Source organism: Bubalus kerabau, chromosome 6 (assembly GCF_029407905.1).
Source record: "Bubalus kerabau isolate K-KA32 ecotype Philippines breed swamp buffalo chromosome 6, PCC_UOA_SB_1v2, whole genome shotgun sequence".
Taxonomy (NCBI): Eukaryota; Metazoa; Chordata; class Mammalia; order Artiodactyla; family Bovidae; genus Bubalus; species Bubalus kerabau.
In genome coordinates, this window is record NC_073629.1 from 74,857,200 (window position 1) to 74,882,208 (window position 25,009).

General features: G+C 39.7%; 1 long non-coding RNA gene across 1 annotated transcript in view; it reads right to left on the reverse strand.

Moving 5' to 3' along the window:
* The window catches only part of LOC129656192 (uncharacterized), a 55,097-nt gene extending 34,496 nt beyond the window's left edge, over positions 1–20,601 (reverse strand). The window contains exon 1 of the long non-coding RNA XR_008716260.1: positions 20,505–20,601. This is a non-coding gene — a long non-coding RNA (uncharacterized LOC129656192). The remainder of the gene's footprint in view (positions 1–20,504) is intronic.
* Positions 20,602–25,009: the final 4,408 nt, after the last annotated feature.

The window sequence follows — 25,009 nt, forward strand, 5'->3', positions numbered from 1 at the left end:
AGGGCAATGAATCCAGCTGTTCTCCCTCCCTGAATGTCTTTTCTCCCAATTATGTGTATGGACTGACTTTTTAAATCTATTTCAACTGTGCTCAAATGTCTTCTCACTGTGGCTTATCTTGACCACCTCGTTTAAAACTGCAACCTCTACATTGTTCCTCACTGCCCATAGTGACTCTATTACCGATTCTCCCTGCCAGGCTCCTTTCGTTTCTTAAGTACATTTATCACAGTATTCTTGCCTGGAGAACCCCATAGAGCCTGGCATACTACAATCCATGGGGTCACAAAGAGTCAGACACAACTTAGCTACTGAACAGCAGCAGCAGCACTCTATAAAATCTACTTTTTATTATGCTTATTGTTTATTCTCTGCCTTCCCCTACTAGAATGCATAACCTACAAAGGCTAAAATCTTTATTTAAATCACTGATGTATCCCAATGTTTGATCTATCCCAATGTTTCCATTTATATAGTTAGGGCATAGTATAAGTATTTTTGGATGAAGACACACAAGCATTTCAGACTAATCAAACCATAGAATTTACTCAGGGATAAGCTGGGCCCTGAATTACCATGCTTTTTTTCACCACATTCCAAGAGCCTGGAGTGTAAGAAAGATGAAATGTATAATGGAATGGATGAAAAAGTCAGTTCAAATATAATGCAGCACCCCAAGAGGGCTGGGAATTACTCAGGCTTAAGCAAAATCCATTATCATTATTCTCTTCTTTCTGAACCTGACAACCAAACCCAACATACTGGCTTAGGATTTTTTCCTATATTTGACTTATGTCATATAACCAGAAGGTCAAGAAAATGTGGAGAATATTAACTACAGGCCCCAAATTTTGATATAATCATGGTGAATATTTGTGTTCACTGGGTCATTAAGTTTGAATGTTGACATTAAATTAACACTCAGTTCAGTTCAGTTGAGTCACTCAGTCATGTCCAACTCTTTGCGACCCCATGAACCACAGCACACCAGGCCTCCCTGTCCATCACCAACTCCTGGAATCCACCCAAACCCATGCCCATTGAGTCGGTGATGCCATCCAACCATCTCATCCTCTGTCATCCCCTTCTCCTCCTGCCTTCAATCTTTCCCAGCATCAGGGTCTTTTCAAATGAGTCAGCTCTTCGCATCAGGTGGCCAAAGTATTGGAGTTTCAGCTTCAACATCCGTCCTTCCAATGAACACCCAGGACTGATCTCCTTTAAGATGGACTGGTTGGATCTCCTTGCAGTCCAAGGGACTCTCAAGAGTCTTCAATACCACAGTTCAAAAGCATCAATTCTTCAGCACTCAGCTGTCTTTATAGTCCAACTGTCACATCCATACTTGACTACTGGAAAAATTATAGCCTTGACTAGACGGACCTTTTTGGCAAAGTTATGTCTCTGCTTTTTAATAAGCTATCTAGGTTGGTCATAACTTTCCTTCCAAGGAGTAAGCACTAGAATAATGTAAATCATTTTGTAATAAAAGAGTAATACAATGAGATAATCAGTGGTTAGTTCCATATTGCTAACCATGTCATTTGAGCTTGGTTGAGCAGAACATTGGTATCTGTTCTAATGGAGTAATCTACCTACCTCACCCCAGGGAAGAGACACAATTGATTAAGGCCCTCTTAAGAATCTATCCTTTGTTCTTAGACTTTTCTGCCCTATATAGTATTAAGAACCCATCACCTAATACAACTTTAAGAAAGTGTAACACCCTCTTAAAATTTAACAGGTGACCACATCTTCAGAGAATTTCTATAGAGTCAAATTCAAAATGAAGAATAACTATACTTGAGTTACTGGGAAGAATGCAGTTCATTAGACATAAGATAAAGAGAAATGCATGCTATAAATAAAAGAAAAGAATGTTTATAGAAATCATAGAAAATTTTTGTCAAGAAAGATGAAATTCAGATGTGCTCTATTATCACCTGACCTTTCCCTCCCTCTACTTTTAGAAATTAAAATGACGGTCTTCCCCATGAGCTCTCTCTATAATGGATAGCTTAAGATATATTAATCTTATTATATACGACTGCTATACTCAATCATCTGTACTTAAAGTATTAATCACACAAAGGTTTTATGTGATGCTAGCATCTGGTCTTGCCTCATAACAATGCACTTAGCAATTAAGTAAGCCTTTTTGTTGTCTCTGGATATTAACACATTTAAGGATTTCACAGGCTGAATTGAAGATGCCCTAGGGAAGCACTGAATCTGCCTATATTCTACCTCATCACTAACATAGTTATTCACTTATCTGATCACATAGGGTTAAAGAAATATGCAATAATTCTCTGGAACAATGTGAGGACAAAGGTTTAAACCAGTTATTACAGTAAATAATGTATGTCCTCAAAAATGAGTTTTAATGTGTGCAACAGCCATTATGTGCTCAAAACTCAAAAACTGTATTTTCAAGTTATGGCTCCCATGTGGCAGATAAAGCCGCCAGCTTATTCATGATTCATTCTAACCTCTTTCCATAAGACTGCAACTGGGAACATGAACAGGGAATAAGGAAACTGACCCAGACTGTATCACTGTAGATTATTCAGCTGAAAATATTTCATAAAAGCCTCTAGAGATCAAAAAGAAATCAAAATATAAGACCATGAGCCCAGTAATATATTGTGAAAGCACGGCTAAGCAAAGATGGGGTGACCCTATATAGAGGTTCTATGTCAATCAAAAGAGATGAAAAGCTATCTGGTTCCAAGACTCTGATGAGGTGAATATCACAGAATGAGAAATGTATTGAATGGTTAGTGCTAGTTTTTGAGGACAAGTAAGACAACCCCAGCAATTTTACAAAAGATATAAAAGGGTTCAGGAAAGTCATATAATGTGTTCTTAATCCACAATTAATTGATACCAAAGAATATGCCAGAAAAACAGAATATACTATCTTTGCCATTAAATTATATTTGCCTTATTAGGTTCAACTAATAATTTGGGTGTTAGGTGATATGATGCCAAGTAATTAATCGGTGAATTTTTATGCTACTTTGTCATTGTCTTTGCTTGGAATAGTAATAATTATGATGTCATTTTTATTTCAATCAGAGCATTACTGTTTCCAGGCATATATTCTTCTGCATAGGCTCAGGTCATTTGTACAAACAGGTTACAAAACAGAGTCCCCAGGGCCTCTTCCTGTTCAGTTACCTTGATTTCTACCCTCAATTAAGTACAGGGAGGTAAATACATAGCACTGAGAAAGAAGCCAAATAAGGGCCCACCATTACCAGTGTGAATTTAGACTTTGAACATTGGCATAGAATTAAATTCAATCACTTGAAGAAGCAATAAAAATATGGATCCAGATTACTAGTCACCTATTCAAATGCATGGTTTTGGTCACACAGTGAAAACTCACAAACTGTAAAGCCACAGTGGAGACTGCTGCAGCCAATCAGTCAGCAACACCCAGACAGTCACAGCAAAGAGTCATCCGGTAGTCAACTCTTGCCCAAGGCCTTAGAGGTCCTTAATGGCTGACCCAGACAAGAACCAAGCTTTCCTCACGTAAGTACAGGACCCTTTCCAGCCATTCTTTAATTATGAGAATTGTGGTACTCTGAAAGAGATTTTTTGTACATATTTTATATATTTATATGAAAATATATAATATTACTTGTTTAAAAATATTGTATATATTTTTCTGAGTTCTAGGTAGCCCACCAGGCTCCTCTGTCCATGGAAATCTCCAAGCAAGAATACTGGAGTGGTTAACCATTCCTTTCTCAAGGAGACTTTCCCTACCCAGGGATCGAATCCACATCTCTTGCGTCTCCTGCATTGCAGATTCTTCACCATCTGAGCCACCATGAAAGCTCCAAAATTGGTTTAAACTAGATCATTTTTGTGTGCTCAGTCATGCCCAACTCTTTGCAACCCCATAAACTGTAGCCCACCTGGCTCCTCTTGCATGGGATTTCCTCGACAAGAATACTGAAGTGGGTTGCCATTTTCTTCTCCAGGGGATCTTTCCTGTGTCCCTTGCATCTCTTGCACTGGCAGGCAGATTTTTTACCATTTGTGCCACCTGGGATACTACTCATATTTAAATAACCTTGCACTGTGAACTCTGGTTGATATTTCGAAGACCTTGGTTTACTTTGAACTTGTAAGCTATTTACAAATCTTAAAAGTCCTGAGCTAGACTAACATTCTTTGGTTTGTTTACTTAAGAGGACAAATAGCCCTAAACCTCAAGCTGTTAATGCTGAGGATATAAATCAAAGTCATAGAAAATACCAAATGACCACAACTTCAGCCAGTAGCAAATTTTATATGCTGGAGTGGCTGAAAAGCTTAAAAGTAAGTGTAAGGCAAGAAAGAGAGAGGATAAGAAAGAAGAAAAGTTGAGGGGATAAATTTTTCCTGTAAAGCTCCTCTAAATTACCCCCTTTTTTTTTTTTAATGACAGATGCTGACTTATATAGATAAGCCAGAATGACTAAGTTAATCTTTAAAAAAACTGTTTATGTATCCAGATGCTATTTTCTACCCTCAGAAGAGCAGTTTGAAGCACTTAGCACTCACCCAGGAGGTAAGTGCATACTCCTGAGAAAGGTGCGTACTTTCTTCACATTTGCATACATACTGGATTGTGGTCCCAGCTACTGTTCCAGAGTGCCTTTCACTCAGGATATTTCTACCCTTCTGTACTATTTGTAGCATCATAGAAAGATTTACAAGATGCACTCTCCTGGCTGTGTCAAGACTTATTGGAAGACCCAACTCAGCAGATTGTAAATGGTAGCTTCTTTTTTTGTTTGTTTTTATTTTCTGTTGCATAACCATAGGCAAATCAGACAAAATGAACCTGCTGGTTGTTCCTATAGGACTTTCAGTATCCCCATTTAAAACAGAACACATTTAAGAGTAAGACTGCTTCAAAATGGTTGTAATCTAGCTGGTTGAATAGAAGACCTTTAATTCACCTAAATCAATGCACATCAGTGGTTTCTGAGCTCAAATTCCAAGCAACTGGAAAATGTATACATGACAAGTCAGTGACCAGAAACTATTCTGGGAGAACTGATTACTGCCGTGATAGCTGTGATAAATACAAGAGCTCTTAGGAAAATGTTTCAAAGCCTTATAAAACCAACTAATGATATAATGATATTTTGTTTTGTTTAATTACCAGTCATAATGCAATGTAATTAAACCCAGTGGCAGGAGGATAACAGTAACAAGATACACGCAATTAGGTTAATCACAACACATGTAAGATATATTTAGGCACCACATAAATCTTCTGACAGGAAGGATCTAAGCATTTTTCTTACATTTATCAGAATAAAAAGTTTAAACTTTCTATATTTTCAGCAATAGGATAAACTGCCAATGACAGTCTTTCTTTTTTTTTTTTAATTTTATTTTATTTTTAAACTTTACATAATTGTATTAGTCTTTCTAAACATTGGATACTAATGTTAACTGACTTTTACAGAATTGGATTTGAAAGTCTAAGCATTATTTCCTCTAGTTCAGATGCTTAAGAGAAACTCTGGGTGAGAAATAAGAAAAATATTAAAGAGTAAACATTTTCTTTTAAAAATTGACTTGTAGCTCATTATATATTCAGGATAATAATAATTTTTTAGATATATAAAGCAACTATTTACTCCCAGGTCTGCAGCTTTACTTTTTTTCCTTGTTTATAACTGTTTTTGACATGCAAATTTTAAAATTTTAATTGCAACATATTTATCAATTTTCTCATATGGCTCACATTATGTATCATATTTAAGAATACTTAGCCCACCATGTTGCAACCATATTTTCTTCTAATAGATTTATTTTTTCATACTGAAGTCTTCAGTCTCTTTTAGGTTCATTTTTATGTTTTGGGTGAAGTTGGGACTAAATTTACATTATGTGAACCATAACTTCCAGATGTTCAAGCTAAATTTAGAAAAAGCAGAGGAACCAGACATCAAAATGCCAACATCCATTGGACCATCAAAAAAGCAAGAGAGTTCCAGAAAAATATCTACTTCTGCTTTATTGACTATGCCAAAGCCTTTGACTGTGTGGACCACAACAAACTCTGGAAAATTCTTCAAGAGATGGGGATACCAGACCACCTGACCTGCCTCTTGAGAAATCTGTATGCAGGTGAGGAAGCAACAGTTAGAACTGGACATGGAACAACAGACTGGTTCCAAATAGGAAAAGGAGTACATCAAGGCTGTATACTGTCACCCTGCTTATTTAACTTATATGTAAAGCACATCATGAGAAACTCTGGGCTGAATGAAGCACAAGCTGGGATTGCCGGGAGAAATATCAATCACCTCAGATATGCAGATGACACCACCCTTATGGCAGAAGGTGAAGAGGAACTAAAAAGCCTCTTGATGAAAGTGAAAGAGGAGAGTGAAAAAGTTGGCTTAAAGCTCAACATTCAGAAAACTAAGATCATGGCATCCAGTCCAATCACTTCATGGCAAATAGATGGAGAAACAGTGGAAACAGTATCAGACTTTATTTTTTTGGGCTCCAAAATCACTGCAGATGGTGATTGCAGCCATGAAATTAAAAGGGGCTTGCTCCTTGGAAGAAAAGCTATGACCAACCTAGACAGCATATTAAAAAGCAGAGACATTACTTTGCCAACAAAGGTCTGTCTAGTCAAGGTTATGGTTTCTCCAGTAGTCATGTATGGATGTCAGAGTTGGACTATAAAGAAAGCTTGAGTACCGAAGAATTGATGCTGTTGAACTACAGCGTTGGAGAAGACTCTTGAGAGTCCCTTGGACTGCAAGGAGTTCCAACCAGCCCATCCTAGAGGAAATCAGTCCTGAATATTCATTGGAAGGACTGAAACTGGAAGGAAGCTGAAACTCCAACACTTTGGCTACCTGATATGAAGAACCGACTCATCGGAAAAGACCCTGAGGCTGGGTAAGATTGAAGGCAGGAGGAGAAGGGGATGCCAGAGGATGAGATGATTGGATGGCATCACCGACTCAATGGACATTAGTTTGAGTAAACTCAGGGAGTTGGTGATGGACAGGGAAGCCTGGTGTGCTGCAGTCCATGGGGTTGCAGAGTCAGACACGACTGACTGAACTGAACTGAACTGGAACCTAAATTTACTTTTCCAAGGAAATCCACTGACTCAACACTACTTTTTTGAACAGACCGTATTTTCTTACTGTTTTGAGACACCACGTTTATCATTTATATATCCTTTATCTATTTAATGGCATTTACATAATTAGATGTTACAAGTTTATATTTCTATGTCATTTATATATCTTCTATGTCATTGATATCAAGTCTTTATACATTCACATATGTACTTTACAATTTTTTCGTCCATTACATAAGTCTATTTTTTTCTCTACTATATAACTGCTTTAATTTCTATAATTGTAAAAAAAAATCTTGATATCCGGTAGCCAGCCATTCTTCAAATGTGTCTTGACTTTTCTTACTCTTTTGGTCTTCTGTATTATTTTAGAACTTGGTTTTCTCCAATTTCCTACTGTTTTCCAGTCTTTCCTGAGGGGCTCTTTTGAATGTTAGGATCTTCCTTCAACACTCCAGTAGTTTACAATGGTGTGTAAGTCTTGATTTCCAGCATATGCAGAATCTCAAGATCAACCAGAGAGGCAATTAGAACATTCTCAGGCCCTTCCTGGGGATGCACAAAACATTGCCAAGTGTGTATGGCCTTCTAGATCCCTAGAAATATGTCAGAGCTTTTCAAATCCCACGGTGGGCTTCTCATTTCCCATAGTTTATTTTTAAATATTTTAGCCAACTTTTTGCCTGCCCCTACTGGAACCAATGCCTATGGCATCTGTAACAGGTGCTGCTGATTGTGGTAAGGATAGACATCTCCTTACTGAGGGAAGCTGTTACTGAATCAGAAGTTGGTCATCTCACAGCACAACAAGCCAATACTTGGGAGATGAGATGTGGAGGCAAGAAAGAAATAGTAGCTTTATTTAGAAAACCAGGCATTTGAGAAGATAGTGGGCTAGTCCTCTAGAGTATCATCTTATGGTGGTCTGGATGCCAGTCTAACAGAGAGAGGAAGGTGAGGAAATAAAGTAAAAAGGCCATAAATCTTGTAAAATATCTGCTGGATTGGCCCGCTCCAGCAAGAGGATGTGTTAATTTCTTCTTTCTGCAGCCATTCACAAGTGGACAGGTCAGAATATCTCCTTGTGTGCTGAACAAAAGCACTTTAGTTTAACATTCAGGCAGAAGGGACAGGCTTCCCCGAGGCAGGCCATTATGTATGTTTACATAATGTTTACACTATAGACAGCGTCCTTCCAGTGATTATAGTAACAAAAGCAACAGATAGCAAATGTTAAAGTAAAAGATCCAACATAGAGTCAGATTCTGCTCTTAGCTGATACAAGACTTGACTCAGGTCAAGCAACAGTAAACTTTCTCAGGGAGCTACCATGAAGGTCATCTAATGAAAATTCTCTGGAGATAAAGCTTTTGGGGGAGTTCCAATCTCTTTCCCTTCCTTCCAGTAGCTGCTAGGCTTAAGGTTTAACAGTTACCTTGTTTCTGAGATTGCTGGTTTTTAAACTACTGAGAAGCTAAGAAAAGAGGAGTGGAAAAGAACAAGTTAAAACACCATAAAGCTTGCTGTTCTTATCCAAAGTCAGTTGCTTTTCTTGAATGAATTCTCTCACACTGCTGCCAGGCTTTGGTTTATTAAGAGTTTTTAAAAAGCTGATTTTGATAATTTTTGCCAAAATTCTTGCTGTTTTATGGAAGAATGGATTTTCAGCTGTCTTAACTCTGTGTTATGAGTTATATATATGTTATGTATATATATGTTATGAGTTATATAACACATTCATATGTTATGTTATGTTATGTATATATATGTTATGTATATATATGTATATATATATGTTATGAGTTACATATATGAGTATATATATGTTATGAGTTATATAACACATTCATATGTTAAACTCCTGGCCACTTCCCCACCACACACACACACACACACACACACACACCATGTAATGGTATTAAAAGCTAGGGACTTTGGGAGGTAATTAGGTTTAGATGAGATCTTGATGATGGAGCCTCCACTATGAGATTAGTGTCCTCATAAGAAGACATATCAGAGAACTTGCTTCCTTATGTATGAGGACACAGCAAGAAAATGGACACTAACAAGACTTCCCACCAGAACCTGAGCATGCTGGCATCTTGATCTTGGACTTCACAGCCTTCAGAAGTGTGATTAAATAGATGTCTATTGCTTAAGCCACCCAGTCTATGATATTTTATTACAGTAGCCAATCATTCTATAAGTTCTTCCCTATTTTTCCATTTTAACTGTCATAAGGGCTTCCCTGATAGCTCAGTTGGTAAAGAATCTGCCTTCAATGCAGAAGACCTGGGTTTGATACCTGGGTTAGGACAAAGATAGCCTGGAGAAGGGAAACGCTACCCACTCCAGTATTCTGGCCTGGAGAATTCCATGGATGTATAGTCCATGGGGTCGCAAAAAGTCAGGCAAGACTGAGTGACTTTTACTTCACTTCACTTTAAGAGCTTCATTTAGGCAGAAATTTCTTCTCATACTCTTTGCCCATTTTATTGTAATATTAGATCTTCCTATTGGACTGGAACTGACTTTTTTGTATTAAGTAAACTGTGCAACATTTTTTTGGCTAAAATTTTCCCAGTTTTCCATTTGTTTATAAATATAATTTTGGTACACAGTTTTTTTATGAAGTCCAATAGAGCAATACCTACCATTATATTTTTCATCATATTCAGTTCAGTTCAGTCACTCAGTCGTGTCCGACTCTTTATGACCCCATGAACTGCAGCACGCCAGGCCTCCCTGTCCATCACCGACTCCTGGAGTCCACCCAAACCCATGTCCATTGTGTCGGTGATGCCATCCAACCATCTCATCCTCTGTCATCCCCTTCTTCTCCTGCCCTCAATCTTTCCCAGCCTCACAGTCTTTTCAAATGAGTCAGCTCTTCGCATCAAGTGGCCAAAATATTGGAGTTTCAGCTACAAAATCAGTCCTACCAATGAACACCCAGGAATGATCTCCTTTAGGATGGACTGGTTAGATCTCCTTGCAGCCCAAGGGACTCTCAAGAGTCTTCTCCAACACTACAGTTCAAAAGCATCAATTCTTTGGCGCTCAGTTTTCTTTATAGTCCAACTCTCACATCCATACATGACTACTGGAAAAACCATAACCTTGACTAGACAGACCTTTGTTGGCAAAGTAATGTTTCTGTTTTTTTATATGCTGTCTAGGTTGGTCATAACTTTCCTTCCAAGAAGTAAGCGTCTTTTAATTTCATGGCTGCAATCACCATCTGCAGTGATTTTGGAGCCCAGAAAAATAAAGTCGAACACTGTTTCCACTCTTTCCTCATCTATTTGCCATGAAGTGATGGGACAAGATGCCATGATCTTAGTTTTCTGAATGTTGAGCTTTAAGCCAACTTTTTCACTCTCCTCTTTCACTTTCATCAAGAGGCTTTTTAGTTCCTCTTCACCTTCTGCCATAAGGCTGGTGTCATCTGCATATCTGAGGTGATTGATATTTCTCCCAGCAATCTTGATTCCAGCTTGTGCTTCCTCCAGCCCAGTGTTTCTCATGATGTACTTTGCATATAACTTAAATAAGCAGGGTGACAATATACAGCCTTGATGTACTCTTTTTCCTATTTGGAACCAGTCTGTTGTTTCATGTCCAGTTCTAACTGTTTGGTCCTGACCTGCATACAGGTTTCTCAAGAGGCAGGTCAGATCTCTTTCAGAATTTTCCACAGTTTATTGTGATCCACACAGTCAAAGGCTTTGGCATAGTCAATAAAGCAGAAATAGATGTTTTTCTGGAACTCTCTTGCTTTTTCCATGATCCAGCAGATGTTGGCAATTTGATCTCTGGTTCCTCTGCCTTTCCTAAAACCAGCTTGAACATATGGAAGTTCACAGTTCACGTATTGCTGAAGCCTGGCTTGGAGAATTTTGAGCACTACTTTACTAGCATGTGAAATGAGTGCAATTGTGTGGTAGTTTGAGCATTCTTTGGCATTGCCTTTCTTTGGGATTAGAATGAAAACTGATCTTTTCCAGTCCTATGGCCACTGCTGAGTTTTCCAAATTTGCTGGCATATTGAGTGCATCATATTAGGAAAAGCTAAAATTAATTCACATTTTTCTGTTCCTTTTAATGATTTCATTTTTTATATAAACTTTGCCATTCACCTGGAATTAATTTTGGCATATGTTATAGTGGGAAATGTTTTTAATTTATTTTTTGGGACTCCAAAATCACTCCAGATGGTGACTGCAGCCATGAAATTAAAAGACACTTGCTCCTTGGAAGAAAAGTTATGACCAACCTAGACAGCAAAGACATTACTTTGCTGATAAAGGCCTGTATAGTCAAAGCTATGGTTTTTCCAATAGTTATGTATGGATGTGAGAGTTGTACTATAAAGAAAGCTGAGTGCTGAAGAATTGATGCTTTTGAATTGTGGTGTTGAAGAAGACTCTTGGGAGTCCCTTGGACTACAAAGAGATCCAGCCAGTGAATCCTAAAGGAAATCAGTCCTGAACATTCACTGAAGGACTGATGTTGAAGCTGAAGCTCCAGTTCTTTGGCCACCTGATGTGAAGAACTGTCTCATTTTAAAAGACCCTGATGCTGGGAAAGATTGAAGGCAGGAAAAGAAGGGAACGACAGAGGATGAGATTGTTGGATGGCATCATGTTCGATGGACATGAGTTTGAGTGAACTTTCGCAGTTGGTGATGGACAGGGAAGCCTGGCATGCTGCAGTCCTTAGGGTCGCAAAGAGTCGGACACAACTGAATGACTGAACTGAACTGATAGTGGGAAAATCAACTTGATTTTTTCCCCAAACATCAATTTTCCTAACATAATTTATATAATAACCTATTTCATCCCCCATTGCTTTGTGATACTTCATTTATAATATATTAATCTCTAAATATCATTCTTATATATAATAAAAAGAATTTCTGGGTTATCTCTTCTGAACTCTGGTCATATTCTTACTCCTGATTCAACATTATATTATTTTGATATTTTGTTGCTTTGTAATATATTTTCATATTTGGTTATTAGCTTTAAATTTATATACAATGTAAAAAGCTAAAACTAGATGAAAAATAGTGTTTGGAGCTTAGCCTTTCTCTCTTGTACCTGTAGTTCTTAAGTTCTTAGTCAACTTTCAACAGAGATACTGCCCCCTCTAAGGAGACTTTTCTAAGTCCCTATCTTCCTCCTTTGGGGATGGGTTAGGTGTCTTCCTCTATGCTGTTTCTTTATATTCTCATAATGTCCATGCACATCTTTGTTATGGCATTTATAAGATACACACTCACTCTAGTATTCTTGCCTGGGAAATTCCATGGACAGAGGAGCCTGGAGGACTAGTCCATGGGGTTGCAAAATAGTCAGACTTGACTTAGCAACTAAACAACAACAGGAATTTAGGATAACTGTACTGTAAGGGTTAAGTTTTCCACTATTTATACCACTGGCCTGTGGTAAACTCTTTCGAGCATAGACTGTGTTCTGTATCCATGATATCCCAAATAGTTTTTGGCAAAATCAACAGATTTTCCTTGAAAAAAAAAAAATAAATAAATGGTATCCTTGGAAGAAAAGTTATGACCAACCTAGACAGCATATTGAAAAGCAGAGACATTACTTTGCCAACAAAGGTCCATCTAGTCAAGGCTATGGTTTTTCCAGTGGTTGTGTATAGATGCAAGAGTTGGACTGTGAAGAAAGCTGAGCACCGAAGAATTGATGCTTTTGAACTGTGGTGTTGGAGAAGGCTCTTGAGAGTCCCTTGGACTGAGGGAGATCCAACCAGTCCATTCTAAAGGAGACCAGTCCTGGGTGTTCTTTGGAAGGAATGATGCTAAAGCTGAACCTCCAGTACTTTGGCTACCTCATGCGAAGAGTTGACTCGTTGGAAAAGACTCTGATGCTGGGAGGGATTGGGGGCAGGAGGAAAAGTGGACGACAGAGGATGAGATGGCTGGATAGCATCACTGACTCGATGGATGTGAGTTTGAGTGAACTCCAGCAGATGGTAATAGACAGGGAGGCCTGGTGTGCTGTGATTCATGGGGTCGCAAAGAGTCAGACACGACTGAGAGACTGAACTGAACTGAACTGATCAATTGAAATTTCACCTGATTTGAACAACAGGGAGAAGGAAATCAGACAAACAATTTAAGCATCATTGCCATTCTAGGACTTATTAAAAATAAATACTCTATAATGATTGTAAATAGAAACACCTAGATATAATTCAATATTTTTTTTAAAAATAATGACTTGATTTTGAATATTCTTATTCCTTGACAGTTTTGAAGAGCATTTAACCTGCATCTTTTGTTTTAATATTAAATTTGACTATCATCATAGAATTCAAAAGCTTTGCCTTGTATGTAGTTCTCAGTCATTAGAGGACTCTTATTTGCTTTTTCCATCAAAGCAATTTATACAAAACCTAAAAAACATCTGCTAATCTCAGGAGGTTCTGAAAGTATCAACCCTTGTTTTTTGCCCTTGAAAAAAATTACTTTCTGTTGCATGCACCTGGCCTCAGCTGTCACAAGAGAGGTTATGACCACTGGATACACATTAACAACCTCAACAGACCTAGGACAAGGAGTCTCCAATTAAAGATTTCTCAGGGAGCTAAATTGTACCCCAATAGATAGCTAATAAATGAAACTGTTTCTTTGGTAACAGCTATAGACTTTTGCATTTTGAATCAGACTCACATCTCAGCATTAGATGTATTAAGCTTATTTAAATAGGCCATATCTTCCTAAAGAATTTAAAAACTCGTTTTTCATAGTGAATAATCCTTTTTTTTTTTTTTTTTTTGAACTTTTTATTTTGTATTGGAGAAGGAAATGGCAGCCCACTCCAGAGTTCTTGCCTGGAGAATCCCAGGGACGGGGGAGCCTGGTGGGCTGCCGTCTATGGGGTCGCACAGAGTCGGACACGACTGCAGTGACTTCGCAGTAGCAGCATAGCCTATTAGAGCTTCCCAGGTGGTGGTGGTGCTGCTGCTGCTAAGTCGCTTCAGTCGTGTCCGACTCTGTGCGACCCAGGTGGTGCTAGTGGCAAAGAACCTGCCTGCCAATGCAGGAGACCTGGGTTTGATCCCTGGGTTGGGAAGATCCCCAGGAGGAGGGCATGACAACCCACTCCAGTGTTCTTGCCTGGAGAATCCCACAGAGGAGCCTGACAGTCCATGGTGTCAGAGAGTCAGATACGACTGAAATGACTCAGCACACATGCACGTAGCCGATTAACAATGTTGTGATAGTTTCAAGTGAACAGTAAAGGGACTCAGCCATATATATAAAAGTATTAAAATATTTTTTTTTAATATCCAGAGGGAATCTTTACATTTTTCCAATAAAAATATTGTGAGTTTTAAAATAACCTCTGAGAAACCAAAAACGATCATAAAGTCTAGTACTGAACCTCTCCAATCTGCTGAACTGTGTCAAAATAATTTTGGAATAAGCCAAGATATGAATATACATACAAATACATAGACTACAAGAAAGGCATGTAATTGTGGTAGACCAGAAACGACTGGATATACTGGCATGAATAAGAAGTGCTAATCGATGCCTGGCATAGAGCTAGAATATCTATAAAAATTTACCAGTAAACTACACATGCAAAGAAGGCAATCATTTTAAGACTCAAATTTGCAAAGTCAATAGAACTAGAGCACTTATGAATCTTTTATTAATCCAGTCTAAGACAACATGTATAATATTGACAAATGCTTTTGCAGTCCATGTTAATTTAATGAGCTCGTCTTGAAGAATCCTCATTGATTACTTAGAGTACTCAAGCCTCCCTTTAACTTTTTGATCCTTAGCAATGTGGCTTTTGCACTGCCTATTTATGGTTAGACATGACATTGAAGTATTTCAAACTTGTCATTTCATTCTCCCTCAGGGCCAGAAAGAAATCACTGTAAGCATCAGAACTACCTGAACTCTCCAGCCCCATGGAGCTCAGACCTAAGAGGACAGGGCACCACAGCTGAGAAAGCAATTGCTTTGGCTGGAAGATCTGACTGCCTGGTGGCTCAGATGGTGAAGAATCTGCCTGCAATGCAGGAGACCTAGGTTCAATTCCTGGGTCAGGAAGACCTCCCAGAGAAGGGAATGGCAACCCACTCAAGTATTCTTGCCTGGAGAATCCCATGGACAGAGGAGCCTGGCAGTCTACAGTCCATGGGATCACAAAGAATTGGACATGATTGAGCGATTAACACTGCTACGAACTACTACCATAGGTTATAACGCTCAACAACGATGAAAAGAATACAAAATCTGCTTTTGTACTCAATGTACTCAGTTGCCACAGATTAAAATCTCTATTTATTCTCACTTTCCAGGGGGCATTTCAAAGTTTTAATTTTCATAAAAAGGAAATGCTGTAAATGTTTAATTATGTTAATAAATAGGAATGATTATATTTCTAGTTAATGCTAAATTATGAAGTTTGACATCTCGTTACTGGTGTCAACATGTGTGAGATAATCACAAGCTTGCCTTCAGATAATATGATCTTTATTGAGCATGAGTAATCTTGGCTCATTCCCCAACTCCCCAAAGCAAATGAAATTCCTGTTCAAAGAACTGAAATCCCCCTTTATGGAGAAGTCGCTCTTTATCGAGTAAGCACTGCTACACCCAGAAGCTTCTTGTTCAAATACAAATGATCCTGAAAATGTTGCAGAAATGGGGACATCTTCCAGGGCCCCAAAGTGGGCCCTTGTCTATTACTCTGAAGAGGAGAGTAGATAAGCTTGCTGACAAAGCAAGAGACTTCATTAGGAAGAGTTGCCTGGGTGGGGAGCAGGAGGGTAAGGAAACCCAGGAGAAGGGCTCTGCCAAGTGGTTCGCAGTCTCGGGTTTTATGACAACGAGATTAGCTTCCTGGTTGTCTCTGGTCAATCATTCTGACTCAGGGTCCTTCTTGGTGGAGCACACATTGTTCAGTCAAGATAAATTCCAGTGAGGGGAATTCTGGGAGGTAGTAGGACACGTGGCATCTCCTTTCAATCTTTCCTGTACTGTTCTGGTTGGTGGTGGCTTATTAGTTCCGTGTTCCATAATAGGACCTTCTGTCGCAAAATAACTCACACAAATGACTACTATGATGTCTGGCCAGGGAGGGTGGTTTTAGTCAGTGTGTTTCCCCTAACAAAAACAGAGTATATGAAGGCTTGGAGATCTTTAACACTGGTGTAGATTAGTTTGTTGGTGTTTTTTTTGTTTGTTTGTTTGTTGGCTTCAGGGGAATTGGGAAAGAAAATTCTGAGGCTTGTGGATGGCTAGGCAGTTTAGGTTTCACCAAATAAATACCTGTAGACTTAGAATCCTGGGATTGGTACAGAGAGAGTACGACATACTGGCCAGGTATACTTTGATGAGACAAAAAAAAGAGACACCAGCTCGCAGCTTCTCCAATAACCCTGATCTTTCCTGGCGGCCTCTGCACTTGCTATTCCCTGAAACCTTCTACGCCCCTGTCCCAACTCCATCTCTACCTCTCTATCTGCCTAATGCTTATTCAACCTTTGGGTCTTAGCATAAATGCTACTTTTTCAGACAAGTCTTTTCTGGCTTCTAAGATTAGGATGCTCTAATGGAACACTGAAATTTTCCATTTTTGCATATATGAAATGCCATTTCATTATTTGTTTAATTATATTTTGATGTCATCTTCCCAAACGGACTATAAGTATCATCATGGCAGGGCCATGGCTGCCTTACTTACCATCATTTCCCAGCCCCTAACACTCTGTAAATACTTCAAAAACACATGTAGATTGATTGGTACAATGCATATAAACACTTCAAAAATATATGTAGATTGTTTGGTGCAATGTGCATGCCTGCAGTCATCTTGGAAGTGGTGTATTATAGCAGCAAGTTCTCATGGCATAAGGCTGGTGGATATTCAGGTGGTAGTGTAAGCCTGGGAAGGATCTGGACAGGGATGAAAAGGGAAAAAAGGGAGAGAGTTTTTCAATTTCACAATCTGCAGCAAAATACACAGCCTTCTTGAGTTTTAGCTTAAAAATGTGGACAATGACCCTTACTTTGCCAAGTTGCTATGGGAAGGTGAAAGGATACAGTGCAGCTCTGGCATATGGCAGTCAGTCAGTAGCTCTTAATGTTAATTTTGCTAATACTTTTTCCACTGCTGTTTCTCAGTTCATATTCTCTCTCTTCCTAGACTAGTAACTTCCCAACAGGGGGTCACTGGAGGCTCTGCAGACATAGGAAATGATGGGCAGGAAGTGAAAGGTGGTGGTGGGGGTCAATCAAAAAGCTGAGCTGAGCCATAGTGCCCAGGGAACTGAATCTAAAGAATTCACATGTGCTTCTAAGAACAGGGTCAGAGGAAGAATGACAATCAACAGAGGATTGTTCATATATTCAGTGAGGCAAAGTGACTTCAGAGGGACCCAGAGAAGTTCTTATATAATCTGATAAAGGAAGAGGAGATGTAAAAGCACAGACCACACTCTTCTGCCCTACGCAGTCAGCCTCTCAAGCTAAAGATCTATCAGCACTCTGAGGAAAGGAAAATATGAGATCCATATGGGTCTCAGACTGAAGGTTTATTCATTTTTAAATTTTTATTTGTTTATTTTTTAGTTGCATTGGGTCTTAGATGCAGCACTTGGATCCTCATTGTATCATTCGGGATCTTGAATTGCACCACACAGTCTCTAGATGTAGCAGTGGGCTCAAAAGTTGTGGTGTGTGGGCTCAGTTGCTCTGCAGCATGTGGTATCTTAGTTCCCCAATCAGGTATTGAACCTGTGTTCCCTGCATTGCAAGGCGGATTCTTAACCACTGGCCCACCAGGGAAGCCCCAGACTGGAGTTTTATATTGAATGAGATTGTGTTTTGCAAACAACCACAAGGTATAGAATCATCCTAAAATGGTCTTAAGAGGTAGGAAAGGGGGGTTTAATTTATTACTGCTAGAGGCAGAGATTTTGGAAAAAAAGCTAAAAACATTTAGGTTTGTGGCCTTTCAAGTTTGAACTGTTCAAGAATTTGGTAAGAGGGAAGATGCCATCAAAAATGACATTCAGGTCTCTGGCCTGGGAAGTAAGCAATGCTGTGACCCAAAATGGGAATACAGCAGCTGAGGTATGGACATGGAGGTCTGGGGGTGCACTCTCTGAAAACAAGGGTTGAAGTTTTATCAGAGGATGTGATGACTTGGGGAGGGTAGAATGGAAGGGAGACAAGGGCAGTTAAAAAAAGAAAAGTTAAGAGTCAACAAGAGAAAAGAATGAGCAAGTAACTGTATTTCTGAAGGAGAGGAGCAAATACACAGAAGGGACTACTGTGGCTCCTGATTGCAATTTCACTTCCATCACAATTGCCCAAGGCAGACCAGTTGAGCAAGCTGTGCTTTTCTCGTTCCCTCCAGAGAGACACAGGATGTTTTTGTTTTTCAAGGAAGTTCTGCAGCCCTGCAGTGTGTACTATAGGCAGGCAAAGTATACTTCAAAAAATATATATATTTTTTTTTTGGCTTAGAGCTTCAGAAGAGCCCACTGATCAGTAAGCCAAATGTCCAGGAAAGAAAATCCATCACATTGCTCCCATGATGATTCTTTGGATGTCCCATGGTACTTAGGTGCATCAAGCACTAAATACAATAATATGCTGCCTCTTCGTAAACTGCACTGACGCTGCTGCTGCTAAGTCACTTCAGTCGTGTCCGACTCTGTGCGACCCCATAGACAGCAGCCCCCCAGGCTCCCCCGTCCCTGGGATTCTCCAGGCAAGAACACTGGAGTGGGTTGCCATTTCCTTCTCCAATGCATGAAAGTGAGAAGTGAAAGTGAAGTCGCTCAGTTGTGTCCGACTCCCAGTGACCCCATGGACTGCAGCCCACCAGGCTCCTCCGTCCATGGGATTTTCCAGGCACGAGTACTGGAGTGGGTTGCCATTGCCTTCTCCACGCTAGAGTAATATTAATAATTTCACAAGCCAAGAAAAATGACAGCTAGTCTAAATAAAATGCATTTTCCAAAAGCTTTAAAATATTTTTTCTCAACTTGACAACTCCCAAATGGGAGCTGGTAGATGGATTTGTTGCTGTCTTGCAGGCCACATGCCCCTCTATCCAACTCATAGGGAAACCTAAATAAAATATCTTCAGTACGTGCTTATTGTGAATGCAGAGTTGGTTAGAGCTGACCCCCTGGCATGAAGATGAGTGTCCAGGTGCCCCCAAAGCAAGTGCCCTACAAGGCAGGTCCTGGCCATGATGGCAGTAGGTATGTGGTGGTAACCGTACTTGCCAGATGATTCTTGGGTCTGGAAATTAGCTGTAGAGGTCTCATTTCATTCTTGTCGATCCTAGTTCTCCAGGCTTTCTATGCTTCTTTGAGCTATGAATTCCTTTTCTGCCTAAGTTAACCAGATCTGATTGTTGCGTAAGAACACAGACTAGTACAACAGTGGTCTGGCTTTATCTCCCTGGCTGTTGTCCTCAGAGAGTTAGTTCTATATAATGCTTCAATGTAAAATATGAGACTGAATGGAGACTATATTGATACGGTGCTCAGGAAACATGCATAATATCCGTTTGACTAGAATCCCCTTTCCTTTGCCTCTAGTGATATACAGTCTCATTCTGGTTTGCAGCCAGACATATGGCCTAAACTGCACCAAACATAATATTTCACCATCACTGCAGGTCACAGTGATAGAAAGAAAGAGTGGATGTGTGACCACCCTTCAATCAAACTTGAATCTGTGATTTAACAGAAACTGTTGAGGAGAGAGGAGGGTAAGAAAGGGTTGTTGGGAAGGAAGTGAAGACGGAGCAGATATGTTAATGCCCCACTCACAGGCTTACTAATCTTATCACCATTTTCACATATCTGCTTCTCTCTGTTGAAGAACTGTCCTCAGGATGCTAAAATTGCGCGTGCACACATATAGCTGAAAGTGCCTAGAAACTTACATTTCTCTAGCAGCACCTGTTAATTGGGACAAGGCTGAGAGGAGATCAACGCCATCTCCAGGGTCCCACTGGGGGGTGAAGCCAAAGTTACCTTCTGTGGGGCTTTGCTTGGTTTCACAACTTTGTTTAACTTCCTTCCCTTTCCTGTCTCCAGTCTCCATCCCTCGATCAGATTTTTAAAGGCACACTTCCTAATAAATAACTTTCAGGATCTGCTTCTGGAGAATCTAATCTAAGACACCTGAAGAGCCAGCATTCTCTCTTATTCCTCATGGATAACAGCAAGTGAAATATAAAGTAAACAAGTAGGAAAATGGATCAAATCTCTGCTTCCAACCACTCTAGCCCCTTCAACAAATGAACTGATATACTCCCATTCCTGCTGAAGTCAGGCCAACTTTGATTTCTGTCACCTGCAACTAAGAGACACAATTCATCAATGACTCCTTTACTTGCTCCGTTTAACAATAGACATTGCAGACAAGTGAGAGACGTCTATGATATTATAAGTCAGCAGTATTTTCTAAACAAAGTTATCAGAAGACCACTGTCATAGTCACTGTTTGTTAGATGCCATGCAACTAATTTATGATTTATATCTTCCACTAGAGTTTACCAGATTGTTTCCAGACTCTTCCACAGTGTGCGTGCCTGCTCAGTCATGTTCAATTCTTTCTGACCCCGTGAACTATATAGCCCGCCAGGCTCCGTCTGTCCAAGAATTTTTCAGGCAAGAGCACTGAAGTGGGTTACCATTTCCTTCTCCAGAGGATCTTCCCAACCCGAGGATCAAACCCACATCTCTTGTATCTATAGCATTGGTAGGCGGGTTCTTTACCAGCTCAGCTATGGGGGGGGGTGGGGGGGTGGGGGGGTGGGGGAGCCTTTTCCACACTACAAACACCTGAAAAAATTCAATCTACCTTGACATATTTCATAATATATACCATATGTATGTTAAGAAAGAAAAAGAGAGGAGAGAACAAAATGTTTCTAAAATGCAAATTCATCCATGTCAGGCCAAATTTAAAGGCCTTCAATACCTCTTCGTTGCTCCCAAGATAAGGTTCATCCTCCTTAAAAAGGTTTCAGAAAGTATAATTATGTGATGTCACGTGCAACTTCCCAGTCCACTCCCACAATCCAGCCACGGTGGAAACTTTCAGTCCCTTGAAAGACGTGCTCTTTCCTGGCCTTGGACCTTTTTGTCCCTCCTTTCTTCCACATGCTCTACCCCAGCTTCTTACTTCACGTGGCTTACTCCTTTTTAGGTTTTAGGACTTGGCCAAGACATTACTTCTTCCAGGAAGCTCCATTTCCAAGCTCTCCTAATTGCTCTCATTGTTCCCTTTACTTTCCTAAAATTTTACATATTACTTTCTAGTGTGATTAAACGTGTTTATTTGGAATAAGAATATATGACCCTTGAGGTAAAATTATGTCCATTTGTTCAATCTATTTTGTTGGAGCCTAACAGTATCTGGCTTGTAATAGGTTTATAATATTTTTAATGAATGAATAAAAAAGAAAAGAGAGAGAGAGATGTTGAGAGAGGAGAAATGATGTCTTTTTCAACACCAGTGTAGCCAAAATACTAAACTACCAATCAGGAAACATCTCCTTAGGAGAAATGCCTTGATGAGGAAAAGATGTTTTCATCCCAGCATACATCTCCCTTGGTGTCAAGTCTTTACGATAGCTAACATAATCATAAGATATGTGCTCAGCAACAAGACAACGCCTGTGATTTAACAACAGTATCCAGAGTAATTTAGTTATGATACCTGGCTTTTCTCCCACGAAAAGATACCTAAGTTGCCTTTGAAAAAAGACAGCTGAGATGAATGTATCCACTGCTCAAAGACTTGGGTCGATCACTTAACCTCTTTATCTTTATATTGAATTATGGATTAATGTTCAGGGCCAGCTAGCTGTAAATACTACTCTTTAAGACAATTTCATTTCCAACCTTGTCTCATTTAATAACCAGGTAGATTAAGGAATAAGGAGACACTGACTTAAAGAACAAAGGGCATCACTGAAAATCAGAAGTTCATGCACCATGAAAGAAAAAATGCACTAGTCCACGTATGCTGTCCAAGCAGAGACATGGGTTCAATCCTTGGTTGGGAAGATCTGCTACAGAAGGAAATGGCAACTCACTCCAGTATTTTTGCCTGGGAAATACCATGCACAGAGGAACCTGGTGGGCTACAGTCAGTCCACGGGGTCGCAAAGATTCGGGCATGACTTAACAACTAAACGACAACAGCAAATGTATGTTGTCTTACCCAAGTGCAGTGAGAAATTTATTGTCAGCTGACTGTCAAGTTTCACCCTGACTAGGATCACTATGCTGGATGTGACATCCTCAAACCATCTTCAGAGACAGAAGACAGGACTACTACTGCCCCTCGTGTCTGCAGCTTCCTTGCCTGGCCTCACTAACTCATTATGATGTTCACTTCCATGAGACAGAGTCACTCAGAATACTCCTCAATGAATTTCTCACTATTGTCCAATAAATTTCCCACTATAGAAGATAAAACTGTTGAGTCACTCTGACTATTCTGCTTAACTAGTGATAAAAAACTCATCACCTTTCCCCAAAGGTGAGAGATCTGACTGATCTCTCTACCATTACTGATCTCCCTCTGTCCATACTCACAGAACTACTCACCATATGTCAACATCTTAGAGTGGACAGGGTGACATCTACAGAACCAATGAAAATATCTCCTCATTATGTGGATTTTTTTTTAATTTAATTTTATTTTTAAACTTTACAAAATTGTATTAGTTTTGCCAAATATCAAAATGAATCCGCCACAGGTATACATGTGTTCCCCATCCTGAACCCTCCTCCCTCCTCCCTCCCCATACCATCCCTCTGGGTCGTCCCAGTGCATTATGTGGATTTTAAGCAGCATTTTCTTTGGATATTACTCTTTGTCCTCTTTGCTATCGCATTATGGATGATCTCAAGGCTCATAGATGGAGATAGTGCCTGAAGTGTTGTTTCATGGTAACTCAATCCAATCCATCTCTACAGAGAGGAAGGTTGGTCATCCACCAAGGCAAGAATAACATTGAGGCTTCTTCATTTACACAAAAGAATGTCAATCAAACCACACACTTCAATCATTTTTAACTACCTTGATCCAAGCACAATTCACAAAGAATAGCTGAAAATATGATCTTTGTCCTTAAACTCTTTTTTTTACATCTTATCATTTATATTCAGTCAGTTCAGTTCAGTCGCTCAGTCATGTCCAACTTTTTGCGACCCCATGGACTGCAGAACGCCACACCTCCCTGTCCATCATCAACTTCTGGAGATTACTCAAATTCATGTCCATTGAGTCGGTGATGCCATCCAACCATCTCATCCTCTGTCGTCCCCTTCTCCTTCTGCTTCAATCTTTCCCAGCATGAGGGTCTTCTCAAATGAGTCAGCTCTTCCCATCAGGTGGCCAAAGTATTGGAGTTTCAGCTTCAATATCAGTCCTTCCAATGAATAGTCAGGACTGATTTCCTTTAGGATGGACTGGCTGGATCTCCTTGTAGTCCAAGGACCTCTCAAGAGTCTTCTCCAACACCACAGTTCAAAAGCATCAGTTCTTCAGCGCTCAGCTTTATTTATGGTCCAACTCTCACATCCATATGTGACTACTGGAAAAACCATAGCTTTGACTAGATGGACCTTTGTTGGCAAAGTAATATCTCTGCTTTTTAATATGCTGTCTAGGTTGGTCATAACTTTCCTTCCAACGAGAAAGCATCTTTTAATCTCATGGCTGGAGTCACCATCTACAGTGATATTGGAGCCCCCAAAAATAAAGTCAGGCACTGTTACCACTGTTTCCCCATCTATTTGCCATGAAGCGATGGGACCAGATGCCATGATCTTTGTTTTCTGAATGTTGAGCTTTAAGCCAACTTTTTCACTCTCCACTTTCACTTTCATCAAGAGGCTCTTTAGTTCCTCTTCACTTTGTGCTATAAGGGTGGTGTCATCTGCATATCTGAGGTGATTGATATTTCTCCCAGAAATCTTGATTCCATCTTGTGCTTCATCCAGCCCAGCATTTCTCATGATGTACTCTGCATAGAAGTTAAATAAGCAAGGTGACAATATACAGCCTTGACTTACTCCTTTTTCTATTTGAAACCAGTCTATTGTTGCTTCATGTCCAGTTCTAACTGTTGCTTCTTGAACTGCATATAGATTTCTCAAGAGGTAGGTCAGGTGGCCTGATATTCCAATCTCTTTCAGAATTTTCCAGAGTTTATTGTGATCCAAACAGTCAAAGGCTTTGGCATAGTCAAAAAAGCAGAAATAGATGTTTTTCTGGAACTCTCTTGCTTTTCCAATGATCCAGCAGATGTTTGATCTCTGGTTCCTCTGCCTTTTCTAAAACCAGCTTGAACATCTCGAAGTTCACAGTTCATGTATTACTGAAACCTGGCTTGGAGAATTTTGAGCATTTCTTTACTAGCGTGTAAGATGAATGCAATTGTGTGGTAGTTTGAGCATTCTTTGGTATTGCCTTTCTTTCGGATTGGAATGAAAACTGAACTTTTCCAGTCCCGTGGCCACTGATGAGTTTTCCAAATCTGCTGGCATATTGAGTGCAGCACTTTCACAGCATCATCTTTCAGGATTTGAAACAGCTCACCTGGAATTCCATCATCTCCACTAGCTTTGTTCGTAGTGATGCTTCCTAAGGCCCACTTGACTTCACATTCCAGGATGTCTGGCTCTAGGTCAGTGATCACACCTTCGTGATTATCTGGGTTGTGAAGATCTTTTTTGTACAGTTCTTCTGTGTATTCTTGCCACCTCTTCTTAATATCTTCTGCTTCAGTTAGGTCCATGTGATTTCTATCCTTTATTGAGCCCATCTTTGCATGAAAT